At 47.0% G+C, this 12359-nt stretch overlaps 1 protein-coding gene across 3 annotated transcripts in view; it reads left to right on the top strand.

Moving 5' to 3' along the window:
- Positions 1 to 12359, top strand: part of GRK5 (G protein-coupled receptor kinase 5) — a 348710-nt gene that overhangs the window by 176953 nt on the left and 159398 nt on the right. The window lies entirely within an intron of this gene.

Here is a 12359-nt window from a genome sequence, read left to right as displayed (position 1 = left end):
ATGCTTCTAGGGGAGCAGCGATGTGCATTGTCAAAATGTCCAAGAAGTCAGCCTTGTAGAGGTCCGGGACATTCTGGGTTTCCTCTTGATCGTTACACTCCGTCACCTTTTTGTTGTCTTGATTTGCTGAGCTGCAGGCCTCTTCACTCTCCTTGCCGTGCCCAATCGTAACCACAGCACTGCAACTGCTCCTGCGCCGAGATGCTCTGCGGGTGAGGAAGGGGTTCTGGTTCTTATCAGCAAACACTTTTGTCTTCCTATTACACCTCTTACTTTCATAGTTCCTGAGCTCCATTAGCCTCTCGTTGAAATACTCTTGCACTGGCTTGTCGTGGAAGCCACCGCTGGTTGTGGGGTGGCCTTTCAAGTAGCCTCTTGAAGAGCTCCCCAAGCAATGGACTAATGAAGCTCTGTTTGGAAAATTATTCAACTGTGATGAGGAACTCTTTCCTCTTTCCAAATCCTGGAAAAGTCGGTTGAAGTCTGGAGTTTCCAAATAATTTCTTGATAACTGTTTAAAATAAGAGGGGAGAGAGAGGTAGGATTGGGGGCAGAAGGGAGAAGGAAATCTGATTTAAAATATGCTGGCTTAAGTAGCAAAAGGATCTTAAGTATATGGTTCCATACAGTAAACAGGCGTTACGGAAAGTTTTAGGTTCTTAACCCAAATTCCCTGAAGACCTAGCCGTTTGGTACCAATCCCTCTCTGGAACAGAAGTCCATTGGGCTGAGGTTAAACAATGCTGCGCATTTGCACTTCCCACTGACTCTGATGTACTGCCACAATTCCGTGTAGCCTCTCTGAAAATCTAATTTTCTGAAAGAATCTCTCACCTGTCTGTATTAACAGAATTTCAGGTTTATCCTTTTCAAATCTCATCAGCCTGTAGCTGCTGTTTCATGGTAAAACCAGATCCCACGTGTAAGAGATTTTTTATCCTTTTTCCCTTTCCTTACTCCAAGATAACTCTGCTCTGAATTGCAGTGTATTATTACAGGAATTGCAATTTTCACATACAATACATTTCTACATCTTAAAACTATGAAGTCTATTATTATTACCCCACAGCATATCGTAGATGTGCATGGAGTTTTCTCCTCCTTTCCCATCATAGGATGCCTATCTCCTTGCTAACTAACCAATTTAATACCCGAGTTACTTGAATAGTCAAAGAAAGGCCTGATCCAGCCCCCATTGACATCCGTGGGTGTCCTTAGGTTGATTTCAGGGGAACACCCAAGCTACGAGTCCTTTTATTGACTGCGAGAGAAAATTTTGCTAGAAATTCAACATGTAAAAGATTGCCTTTCGTGTCCGCAGTTCAATGTCCCCTGGGTTTTCAAAGTCACTGCTCTGCCATTTCCACCTTTCTCACAGCTATTCGCAGCCACCCCAGCCCGCCTCAAGCTACCAGGAGCAACAGCTGGTTTCTGTACACCAAGTTAGACTAGACCGTGGCTTTTTCTCTGAAAAAGCTTAGCAGTTCAGCTTGAAGGAAGAAATGTTTTATATTATATTACTGTTTCAAATCAATAAAAAGAAAGACTATACTGTGTGTAGATGACAGCCACAGCGGGATCATGGAACATTTTGCAATCATTTATTATGCCTGACAATGACTTTGGTATAAAAAAAAAGCCATCATTCATGCAGTTTTTGACAATTGCTAATTAAGTCTAGATACTTGCTAAGGGTCCAGCCACAAATCTGGTTTCAGAGCCCAGCAATGTCTCAGTAGGGCACTCCATCATCAGCATTTGGCATGTTGCCTACTGGTAATGAATGAAAAACATTGAGCGCAAACGAGAAATAGTGGGTTGGACATGCCATGTAAACTGAAAAGCAATCAAGATTTTGATCTCTCACTATTCCATCACACTGCATTCTGGAAGGGACCCAGCAAACCTAATGACCCTGCCTAGAGTGGTTGTACTTTTGGAATGAGTTAGGTAATTGAAGAACACTAAAGCTTGACTAAAAAGTAGTCTCTCCTTCCTACCTCAAACCTTAAAAAACGGTTGAAAAATTAATAAACAACTTAATAATGTGCCAGAATAAAAGTCTTTCAAGTTAAGCTTTTCTACACCAAAACACAGCCCCAAACTTACTATCATACCAAATATCAGCTTAGCAGGAAGCAGGGGAATCACTCTAACAGAAGAATAGGTAGTAGTTACCATATATTGCAAAGAGAGTTTTTGCATACAAACCTTAATGTCCTGGAAGCCTGGGTATTCTGGGATGATGGGCAAGGTGCACATGCTAATACTGTTTGACCGCCTTTGTTTCATCATCCTACGAGAGCAACTGCAGCTCCTGGAGAGATGGGATTGTCCCAGCTCAGGTGGATGTTCAGCAAAATTGAGTGGTTTACAGTCTTTTATATAGCAGGTTTTCAGGCACATCATTGACGCAGGTTCTGCCATTTCAGCACGATTCAGAAGAGTTTGGAAGCAATCTGTACTCCAGAATAATTCTCTCTTCTAGTTTTCCTCTAATGTGTAATCTCGTACTAGCGAGCCCCTTGACAATCTGTAATGAGTGCCAGCAGACACAGCGGGCAGACTAACAGCTCTGAGCAGTACGGCTCTTGCTAAACTGAATTCTTAGAGATCATAGGCGAGTGATGCCTTCGCTGAGGTCTGGAACCCTCAAACCATTAATGCCGCTTTTATCCTCTGAAAGCTCTTCACAGAAGGTCAGTAAATCCAAACCATGAACGCAAAGGGCTCAGGTGAGGGGGGAATTTGCAGGGATTACAAAGTCTCATACTGACATCTCAGACAGCCTAATGGGACTGCTGGCGCGTCAGCAATTAGAGGAGATCAACAGCCCACACGCAGGAGTTGTCACTCGGCTTACATCGGAGCAGGCAGATCACTGCCCTTCTGACCAGGGACCCCTGACAGCAAAACAAGAAGGGCTTTTGCTCAGCGAGGCAAAAGGTAAGTCAACACAGTTAACCAACAGGCCAAGAAAGACAGTGTAGGCAGCCCTAATAAAAAACTCCTTCCAAGAAATCCTATGCCACTAGGCTTCCTCGGTGTGGTTGGAGATGGGCTACAGCCCTGGAGATCTGAGGAGATCCAAGATGCCTTGCTGTTTGCATAGCCGTGTCTGGAGAGGGAGGCACTGCCTTCAAACAGCCCGGCACCAGCGCAGATTTGGCAAGAGGCCATGGTAAGAGCAAGACTCCCTTCAGCCAAAGCTGTGAAAATGTTCACAGTAAGAAGCAATAGCTGCCCTGAACAGCTTACAACCTAAATATCATAGGTGAAGGGCAGTCAGGGAAACAGCTCCACGGTTTTGATTTAAAGATACGATAGTGGTATCATCAGCTACGAAGAGGTAAATGTATGTAGTTGCAATAGTTGGTATGTCATGAACTTTGGCAGCATGGGGCTCCTTACCGTCCACAGCACCAGCGGATGTCTCCTGCCGTGTGAAGGGCAGCACCTCCATCCACTGCCCCACCGTGGCCGGTTTGCATGCAGAGCATTGGTAGGGAGGGGTGAACTGCCTCTTCTCCATCACACGCCATGGAGTAATTACTGTGCTCACTGGTGCTTGTGGAAGGTAGATAGAGGGGATTTACAGTCCACTCAGCCTCCAGGGCTTCTAGCTTATCCAAGGTATCCATAAATATTTGGATGCTCTGAATACGTGCATGCAAATATTTGTGGATGTCCTGGATGAGCTACCAATCCATATCCACCCAGGGTATCTATAAATATTTGCATGCACGTATTCAGAGCACTGACTGTGAGCTGTAAAGAGCTTTGGATCTTATCCATGAGACCATCAGCTGGATTCAGGTTAGTGCTTTAGACTGTCTGGCAGATGGCAGCTTGGCAGGCTCAGGGCAGAACCCTCAACAGCAACACCCACCTGGCTGCTGGACAAAAGCAGGTCAGGCATAAGTAAAGAAGTCACGTAAACAGTCACATCCAGCTCTTCACTGTCCACACGCAAAGATGCAACACCACTTTTTACCAGTTCTGGCTCTGGCATTTTTTTATTTGAGAATAAAAGGATTCTCAGGCAGACAGCAGAGCTCTGGGTATGAGTGACCATTTCAGCTGCACCCACACCAGTGTGTCGCGGATCAGGGTCTGTGTCCATAGCTCTGTATGAGCCACACACAAATTCAAATATGAGGCTGATGGTAACAATTTGCATGTAGAGATGTCACGATGCTCCCAAAGTAACAGAACTATGAGTCATCCCTGATGCAGCCCTGATTATTTGCATTGTTATTGTATACATAATGGTACCTTAATACATAAGTACAATGTGGCCTTGCTAGTAGTACCTGAGAAAAATTAACAAAGCATTAACAAGGCTTCTTGGCACAACGTTTCCTCCTAAAAGACTCTCCTGGTCCAATTTAGCAGAAAAAAAAATTATTTATTTACTACTACTCCTTCCCAGCTCTTTCAGATATTCTCTGAGCCAAAGTTGTCTTTGGGATATGTTCCAGGCAAACCTGGACCAATAAGTCACTGTGGACAGGCAGGAGGTGGGTCTTGTCTGTAAGACTTCAGGCCAAGTCACAATCTCCAGGTCTAAATTGCTTCAGCCATGCAGAAACAAGTAGTTTGCATCTGTCTGGTGGCAGAATATGCCTTACCTTGTAAAGAGAAGAGGGAGAGAAAAACAGCAGCAGCAGGAGTCAAACTAATTTCACTGGCGACAGAGAGCTTTATTATTTCACAGATCAAGGTATTCATGGTACTGCCCACAGTTGTCATCTGATTCAGAGAAATAAGAACTGTGCAAAATAGCTGCCATTGACACAGTTGCTTTAGGAGATGGGATCTATTGTAAGTGTAGAGGCTTTGCAGGGGACCTGCAAATGTACCGTTATTGTCAACACGGTAAAGAGTTCCCTCTTTCCATTTAAACTTGCAGCCTGAAAACCTCTCATTATCAAAATTCATTCCCTCTTCTCCCCTGAAAGCATTTGCCTGGTTGAAGTGAGACACCAGCAGCTTTTAATCTGTAATTGCTCGTTGCGCTTAATGAATATGTGTGACTTGCGTGGAGCTTTAAAAAAAAAGTCCCACGTTCCTGTTTTAATGGGAGGTTCTGATTCTACTCCCGCAGTCTAAAATCGGAGCTCATGGAGTCTGTTCTTTTATAATCCCGTGTTCCTTCTTGTACCTTATCATTACTGCATACAGCAGGGCCAAGGTAATTCTCTCTTCAGCAAAGCTCTCTATCCTGTTTAACATGAAACTTTACACGATCCTTTGATCCTCTGGTGAAAAGAAACATGACTTTCAGCAGTGTGTAGGCTTCATTAGTTACCCACCTTATATCCTAACCTTTACAGTCTTTTAAAAAGGTATTTTTTTTAAAAAATGGAGAGTCACATTATTATACCATTCCTCATGTCAGATAAGCCAGCATTGTTTATAGAAGTTTGCCTGAACAGCTTGTGGCCATGAATCTCAGTTCTTCTGCCTTAGGAGTAAATCACTCAAGAGAAAAATCATGCAAGGAACTATTTAAGTTTCTATAACTGAATAGAAACTTACTACTACTTACCTACTACTGCTAAACATTTGCACTTTCTCTGCTAGCCCCTCAACAAATAAGAACTGGTCTATTTTTATATCTAACCTTCAAGTATCATAAGTAAGGTGAATGATTGATAACATTCCCAATTAATTATAAATCGCAAAACAGAAATGTTTTATTTTTCAAAGTACCACTGAATCACATAGATGCAATAAAAGTCCAAACTGGATGTGGGGTCCAAAACCAGATCCAAAACCAAGTAATAAATACATGCTGTCACACTCTTTATATAAATTATTAAATTCCTTGCAGCAAGAAGAAAAGCTATGCTCATTTAATGATAATTTGTATCACATATGTAATGCGATTAACATTTCCTAGTTAAAGATATCTGACCTGTGGTATAAAAGTATGGATTCATTCCCATAGTATTGGCTTCATGAAGCTATAACACTTTGAAGGCTACATAGTTTTACGCAACGAACGAGAAGAACCTCCTTCCCTACCATCTACACTAGGGTAACGTCTGTGACTGTAAGCTGCTGACTTCTTACTGAAGTCGAGGTATGTTACACCCCTTCATCCACATAACCCGTCATTTCGTCAGAGTAGGCGCTCGGGTTGGCCAAACGTGGTTTGCCTTCTCTTAATGCTCAGTCCTAAATCTGCTGCTCACTCTGGGCCTTAACTCCATCACCCCATAGTCACTGCAGCCAAGCTGTCATCTGTGACCACATTTGCCACTAAGCTGAGACTAATTTTTACTTGTATTTACTTGTATAATGTTGTTACTAATATTTCGGTACCACTGGCATTCCCCCCATGCCTCACCCTTGGTTTGTCTCTGCACAGCATGGCTGTTGCCATACTCATCAACCTCTCATTCCCAACACGGGCTGCTTTGTCTGACAAAAATCCCAAATGAGTTGGATACATTTTGTGATAGTTTAATCCATTTTTTAGAGCTAACCACAATCAAGGGGCATTTGCTGTTGCTTATTTTTAAATGAAACCGGAGGTTTCCATCTAATTCCTTCACTCCAGAGCTGCAGCTTTAAAAGCTGCTACAACCTGCATCGAAATCCAGAAAGATGCTCTCATGTAAGACCTTGAGCATAAGCAAACTCACAAAGAAAGCAAAGTGAATTGCTCAGCAAATCTCTTCTTCCTTGCTGTTAAAGGGATGTCACTGCTACAGTACACTGTCCTGTACTATAGCCATGCCAGAGTCTGCCTGAGGACCAGCCACAGCCCTGCTGCAACAGCCCACAGCTCAGCAGAACCTCTCTGAGCTGCCGCGTAAGCTTGTAGCTAGTGCCTACAGAACAGGCTGCTGCTTCCCTACAGCCATCGATCTCGCACCAGTATTACGTGATGTAAAGCCTTTAAATTATAAACATTTTTTGTCAAACTGTGAAAAGTGCTGGTTTGTAACACTTAAGAACTGAGACAGGGAAGGCAGTCCCAAATCCTCGGTAAGCCAGAGCCAGGTGGGATCGCAGGGGAGCCAAGCAGTGCTGAAGCTCCCGTGGCAACCTAGGGGCCTGAAGCAATGCCAAGAGGTGGGAAAGACGAGAGGTGAGCAATCCACTCCATTACCCACTGACCAAGGAGACGAACAGGCTTTACTAGCAACTCTGGGAGCAAAGTATGTCATGAAAAGAGAAGCAATGAGCTGTTCCTTGCCCAGAGATGAGTGGTTGGGGTGGGAGCAGAAGCAGAATTGCAAAAGGTTGAGTCAAAATTGTTGGCTTCTGAGGTTCCTCAGTTCCTCATTTAGAAAAGGCTTTGGTCGAACCCTAAAAAGAAGCCTGGGCTGTATCACTGCCTCTGCATCCAGACTTCCCCCAAATCTGGACGGTATGACTTTGTGTCTATTGCAAGTATCTCCCCTCCACTTGCAAAAAAAAGCAGTATGTGTGGGGGTGTGAATCTATACACCATTTTACTTGGCAATCAAAACCCTGATCTCACTCGCACTCTTTTGACCTCAGACCAAGTTTCATGCATCTCTCTTCCTTTCTTAGATGGCTAATACTCTTAAAAGAAGAAACAGATGGCACCCATTTGCAGATGTCAAATGCTTGCCTCACGTGGCATGTTTACTATTGGATTTTCACCAGAGACTCCTGGCCCAGATAGTGAGATTTTTGTCATAATCACCAGCTTTAAACCTGAAGCAAACATTCACTGACTAGGTTGAGCCACAATTACATTTATATCTCTCAGTGCTTCTGATTCTTTTTTAAATTGACTGTAGATTGGTGTACAGGAAAGGGATTAGGGATGCTTAGACTTCAGGAAGTAGAGTATTAGAAGTGGATGTTAAGTAAGACATGGAAAAAGAATAAAAAATGTAACTCCTGCACTCCTAGGAGGGGAAGTGCAATCTAAGAGCTGAGCTACAAGAGGAGAAGATCCACATTTCTCAGTGCATGTGAAGTTGACTTGGGAGCAATGCTATGGATGTTTGTGATTAATACTCTGATTTATACTCTGCTATCCTTCTGCACAAACTTTCCCACGTGAGCATCTCCAGTGGAGCAGACAGGTGTGACCCTTGGTGTCACAGAATAAAGCAGCTGGGAAGCTGTGAGGTTCGCCACGGCGTTCCCCAGAACAAGGCTCTCGGGGCTTTTCTTTCTTTGTTTCTTTTCCTGTTTTTGAATACAGGTCTCTGAGCTTCCTGGCTGGGTGACTGAAAGCACAGGGAAAGCGCTGATCCCTCTGGGACAGTAGGGCTCAGCATGGGATGTCCTCGTCTCTGCTTGCAGCTGGTCTGCGTTAGGAACGAATTCACCTGAACCTGTTGACAGTTTTGTAGCACATTTACAACATTGCACATCATCAAGAAAAGCGCTCTGAAAGGTATAAAAGCAGCCTCCTCCCTCTATGAGGGATTAATTCTGGAAACTAAAGGTGGACACTTAATGACAGCGCTGACACTGCCAGGTGTTTCAGACGCATTAAGCTAAGGTGCTTATTCCACAAGCCCAAAGTGCCTCATCTGCCCACCTTCATCCCACGGCAGCTTCTAAAGCACAAGAGGGCATTAGCAAATCTACAGCTGAGTAAAATCCAGGGTAGAGGGAGAAGAGAGAAAAAGTCATATTAAAAGTCATAAACAAGGAGACTGCTTGTCATCAGATACAGATCTGGTCAGATCTGCTCCACCAGATACATTCATTTTGTCTGTGTTCAGTACCTGAACTGTGTTGAGCTACAAACTGCCCGCAGATTAACCATGCTGAAGCACAGCGTCAGTAAGGGACCTTCCCACACTCATTTGGGTACCTCAACAGGCTCAGGACTACCGTATTTCTGTCCTTCTGCCCTCTCCAGGTGTTGCTTCTTGGGGGCAAATTGAGTTGCAAAAGCAGTGAGAGCAATGAAGAGTTGACAGGTTTATCAGCTGCACCAAGTCATATCAGCAATACAGAGCCAAAGAACAGGGGAAGGTCTGTCTCCTGGGATCCTCGCATCTTCAGCTGTGGTAATTTCTCCTCTTTTTGGAAAGTACATAATAACCCCCAAAGCACAGGTGATTTCTCCTCTCGTCTGCTCACAGATGGTCTGATTCCCTGTCTGCTTTTTCTCTTGGTGGTATCTACTTGATTTTTCCTGACGCTTGCATGCTGCGCTTGGTAACAAGTCTAGATGTGAACACATCACCTTCCTCCCATCAGCTCTGTTCCCACTGACTTCTCCTCCATCTTCTCTCCACACTCTTCCCCTATTTCCTCTCTCCTCACACAAACTGGCCTCCCCACCTGGTTTTCTGCTGCTCTCACAACCACTCCATCTAGTAGATCTTTGCCGCAGTTGGCCAAAACACCTGTAGAGATGGTGGCAAACAAAGAAGTTGACAGTACATGAGCTCAGCTTTAACTCTCCACCTCGGCATGGCTGTCCGTGGAAATTGCCTGTATGAAGAGGAAAGCAAAGGGAGATAAGAATCGATGCGTAAGTCACATCAGTGATAACAGGTCGATATTCTAACAAGTGATGCCCTGTGCCCCCACGCAGTGAGTGCCTGGTATTCTGATCACCTGCACTTTCTGGCAACAGCTCTGTTTGCAACTCTCTCTCTCTTCAGATAGAAGCCAATATAGGGCAATCTCCAGTATCAGGGCAGTATTTGCAAGTCAATAAAAAGCCCATCCATGATATCGAGTTTTATCAGTGCTACCAAAAATATCACAGGCAGAGAATGAGAGTCAAGAGCAAGATCGGAAAACCCAGGTTGCTTTCCCCAGGATTGCTCCCTTGGTGTCCAGAAAAAATGTCGCTGCTGGGACAATGTTGCTGCAACTGCTTCCTGCTGGAGAAGGAAGGTATTGGTTATGGCCGCTTTCTCTGTTACTGGGTGGGAGGGCAGTTTCAGAGAAGACCACCAGGACTGCTATCTCTCTTCATTTCCCAGGAGACCCTAAGCCCTCAGATAATTTCCCACTGAAAGCGGAAGATCCCCTGTGCTAAATCATCTGGGAAAGGAGTGATAAAAAGGCAGTTTGAAGCTAGCAAAGGAGTGTTAAAAATCAGGCAGCTCCTCAAATCCATGTGGATTCCGTTCTGTTTGAGGCCTGTGACACTGTATGGATAATACCTGAACAGAGGCAAATCCTCCAGAAATATCCTGTCTTGGTGTACTGCTTTCCTTCCAGCCGTCCCCTGCGCTGCCTTGTCTCTTGCGACCTCAGCTGGCACTGTGGGATCTTCTACCAGCAGCAAGCCTTGAAATGGGGGCACGAGGAAGGTGGTGTTTCCTACTTCAAGCAGGAAGCGGAGCTCCAGCATGTCTGAGCGATATCCCCTTCCCCTCACAAGCAGCCTCTGCGGACCCTCCACTGTCCAGGTCAGCCAGAGCTGAAGCTCTGCCTACAGACTCACAGGGCCGAAAGCACTTTCAGACATCATGTCCTGACAGCCAGCACCGAGCAAGCCGTTCCTCCGTGGCTGACCAGCAGCGCTCTCAGCAGCCTGGCAAGGATGTAGCACCCCACTTGGTGGTTACATGTTGGGGGAAATTGGGCCAGATCGAACAGCCCAGGAGAGGCAGGGCTGCCACAGCTCCGTGCCCCCAGTCCCACTGGGAGCAAGGTTGAGTGGGTATTCCCAGTGGGCAGACATACACAGAACACGCATACGCACCACACATACACATATATGCATACAAAAATATATAAATGGCTGGCCATACAGATCCCCAGACCCCGCCGTCTCTCTGGCAGCGGCTAGGACTCCCCTTGTCCCTCCGACAGCCAGCTTCTCCCATGGGCTCACCCTTAGAGACTCACACATAGCCCTGGCTCGAAGGCAACTTCACCCACTTGCCAGCTTGATCCACACTAGAACTCACTTGCCCACTCACACTCGCTCCAGCTGCCAGCTCCACAGACACGTGGGCTCCCCTGGGCCCACTCCACTCGCCGGCACTTGCGTCCACTCACTCCGTTCTCGCCCATCGCTGCCACCACAGACACACAGGGCCTCCGACCACTGCTGACTGGGCACAGGGCATGGCCAGTGTACCAATAAGAAAACTCTTTAGATGAGACCAGCCCTTTTTATCCCTTTATCCCTCCATTTTCCCACACTTGTTCCTCCCCCAAATGACCCACACTCCCTCCATTTCCCTGCCTTTGGTTCCTCCCCTGGACATCCCATAGACCAACTCCCCTCAGTCCATAGGATGCCCTGGCATTGCCTCATCCCGATGGATTTCACGCCTGGACAACGGGGCCGACAGCTCTCCCGGGACAGACCTGCGGGGCCCAGGACAGGGTGTCCCTTCCGCCGAGCCCTTACCTTGGCTTCCCTGCCTGCCATTCCACCCCCGGGCTCCCCTGGGCGTGCGGAGATGGACCTCGGAAGTGCTGCTGGCTCCGGGGAGGGGCAGGGTGTGATGCGGGCTCCCCCGCCTTGTCCCCCCGCGCTCCTTCGCGGGTGCGCCGTAAGAAACCGCACACCCCAACGCCTGTGGTTCCACCCCAGACTGTCCCGGAACAACGCACAGCACCCAAAACACCACGCACGCACCCCCCACCCCCCAACGAGCCGAGCGCTGCCTGCAGCCTCGGAGCCGCGGGCGCAGGGATCCCCCCCCCGCTGCCCGCCCGCGGCGCCAGGGCGCCCCCTGCCGGCCGCGCCGAGGTGGGGAGGGGGCGCGGGTCCGCGGGGCAGCGGCGGGGGGTGCGCGGCGCGGAGGGGCTCCCGCCGTGGGCGCCCCGCACGGAGCTCAACGGGGAGCAGAGCTGGGGCCCCGCAGCCTTCCCGGCTGCGCCCGAGGGCGAGCGTGCCCCCGCCCTGGCAGGGGAGGGGCTGTCACAGGGAGGAGGTGGCGGGGTATGAAAAATTACGTTCTTTTTTCTTTTTTCCCCATTGATTATGAGCCAATGCCATCCTCCTGCCACGGTTCTGGCTGAGATTCGAGCACCGTTCTCTTACGACCGAGTTTTCCAAGATGTTAAATATAAAAGACGGCCCTGGGGCAGAACCAACCTTCCATCCTGCAGCAGGGCAAGGAGGGCATTTAGCGAATCCCTCCCTGGCTCCAGCTACAATTTTAGGTACTGTTTAAGCCTCTGAAAATCCCAGCATTAATGTAATGGTGGAGCTTGTATCTCTGGCTTCTGTCAATTCTAACAGGCATCTAAGACAGGTCCCCAAAATGCAAATCTGTTAATGGTGTTACTTTAATGAAACCTGCAGCAGATGCAAAAGCTGTCACCTGATTAAATCACTTTTAAATTAGTGCTCTAATCTGTAGAAATAAATGGGATTGTAGCTTTGGTGGAACATGCATTTGGAAAGCATACTTAGCAAATTTAGCCGT

Source organism: Mycteria americana, chromosome 6 (genome assembly GCF_035582795.1).
Source record: "Mycteria americana isolate JAX WOST 10 ecotype Jacksonville Zoo and Gardens chromosome 6, USCA_MyAme_1.0, whole genome shotgun sequence".
Classification (NCBI taxonomy): Eukaryota; Metazoa; Chordata; class Aves; order Ciconiiformes; family Ciconiidae; genus Mycteria; species Mycteria americana.
The sequence above is the reverse complement of the archived record's forward strand: the minus strand, read 5'-3'. Positions and strand labels throughout refer to the sequence as shown.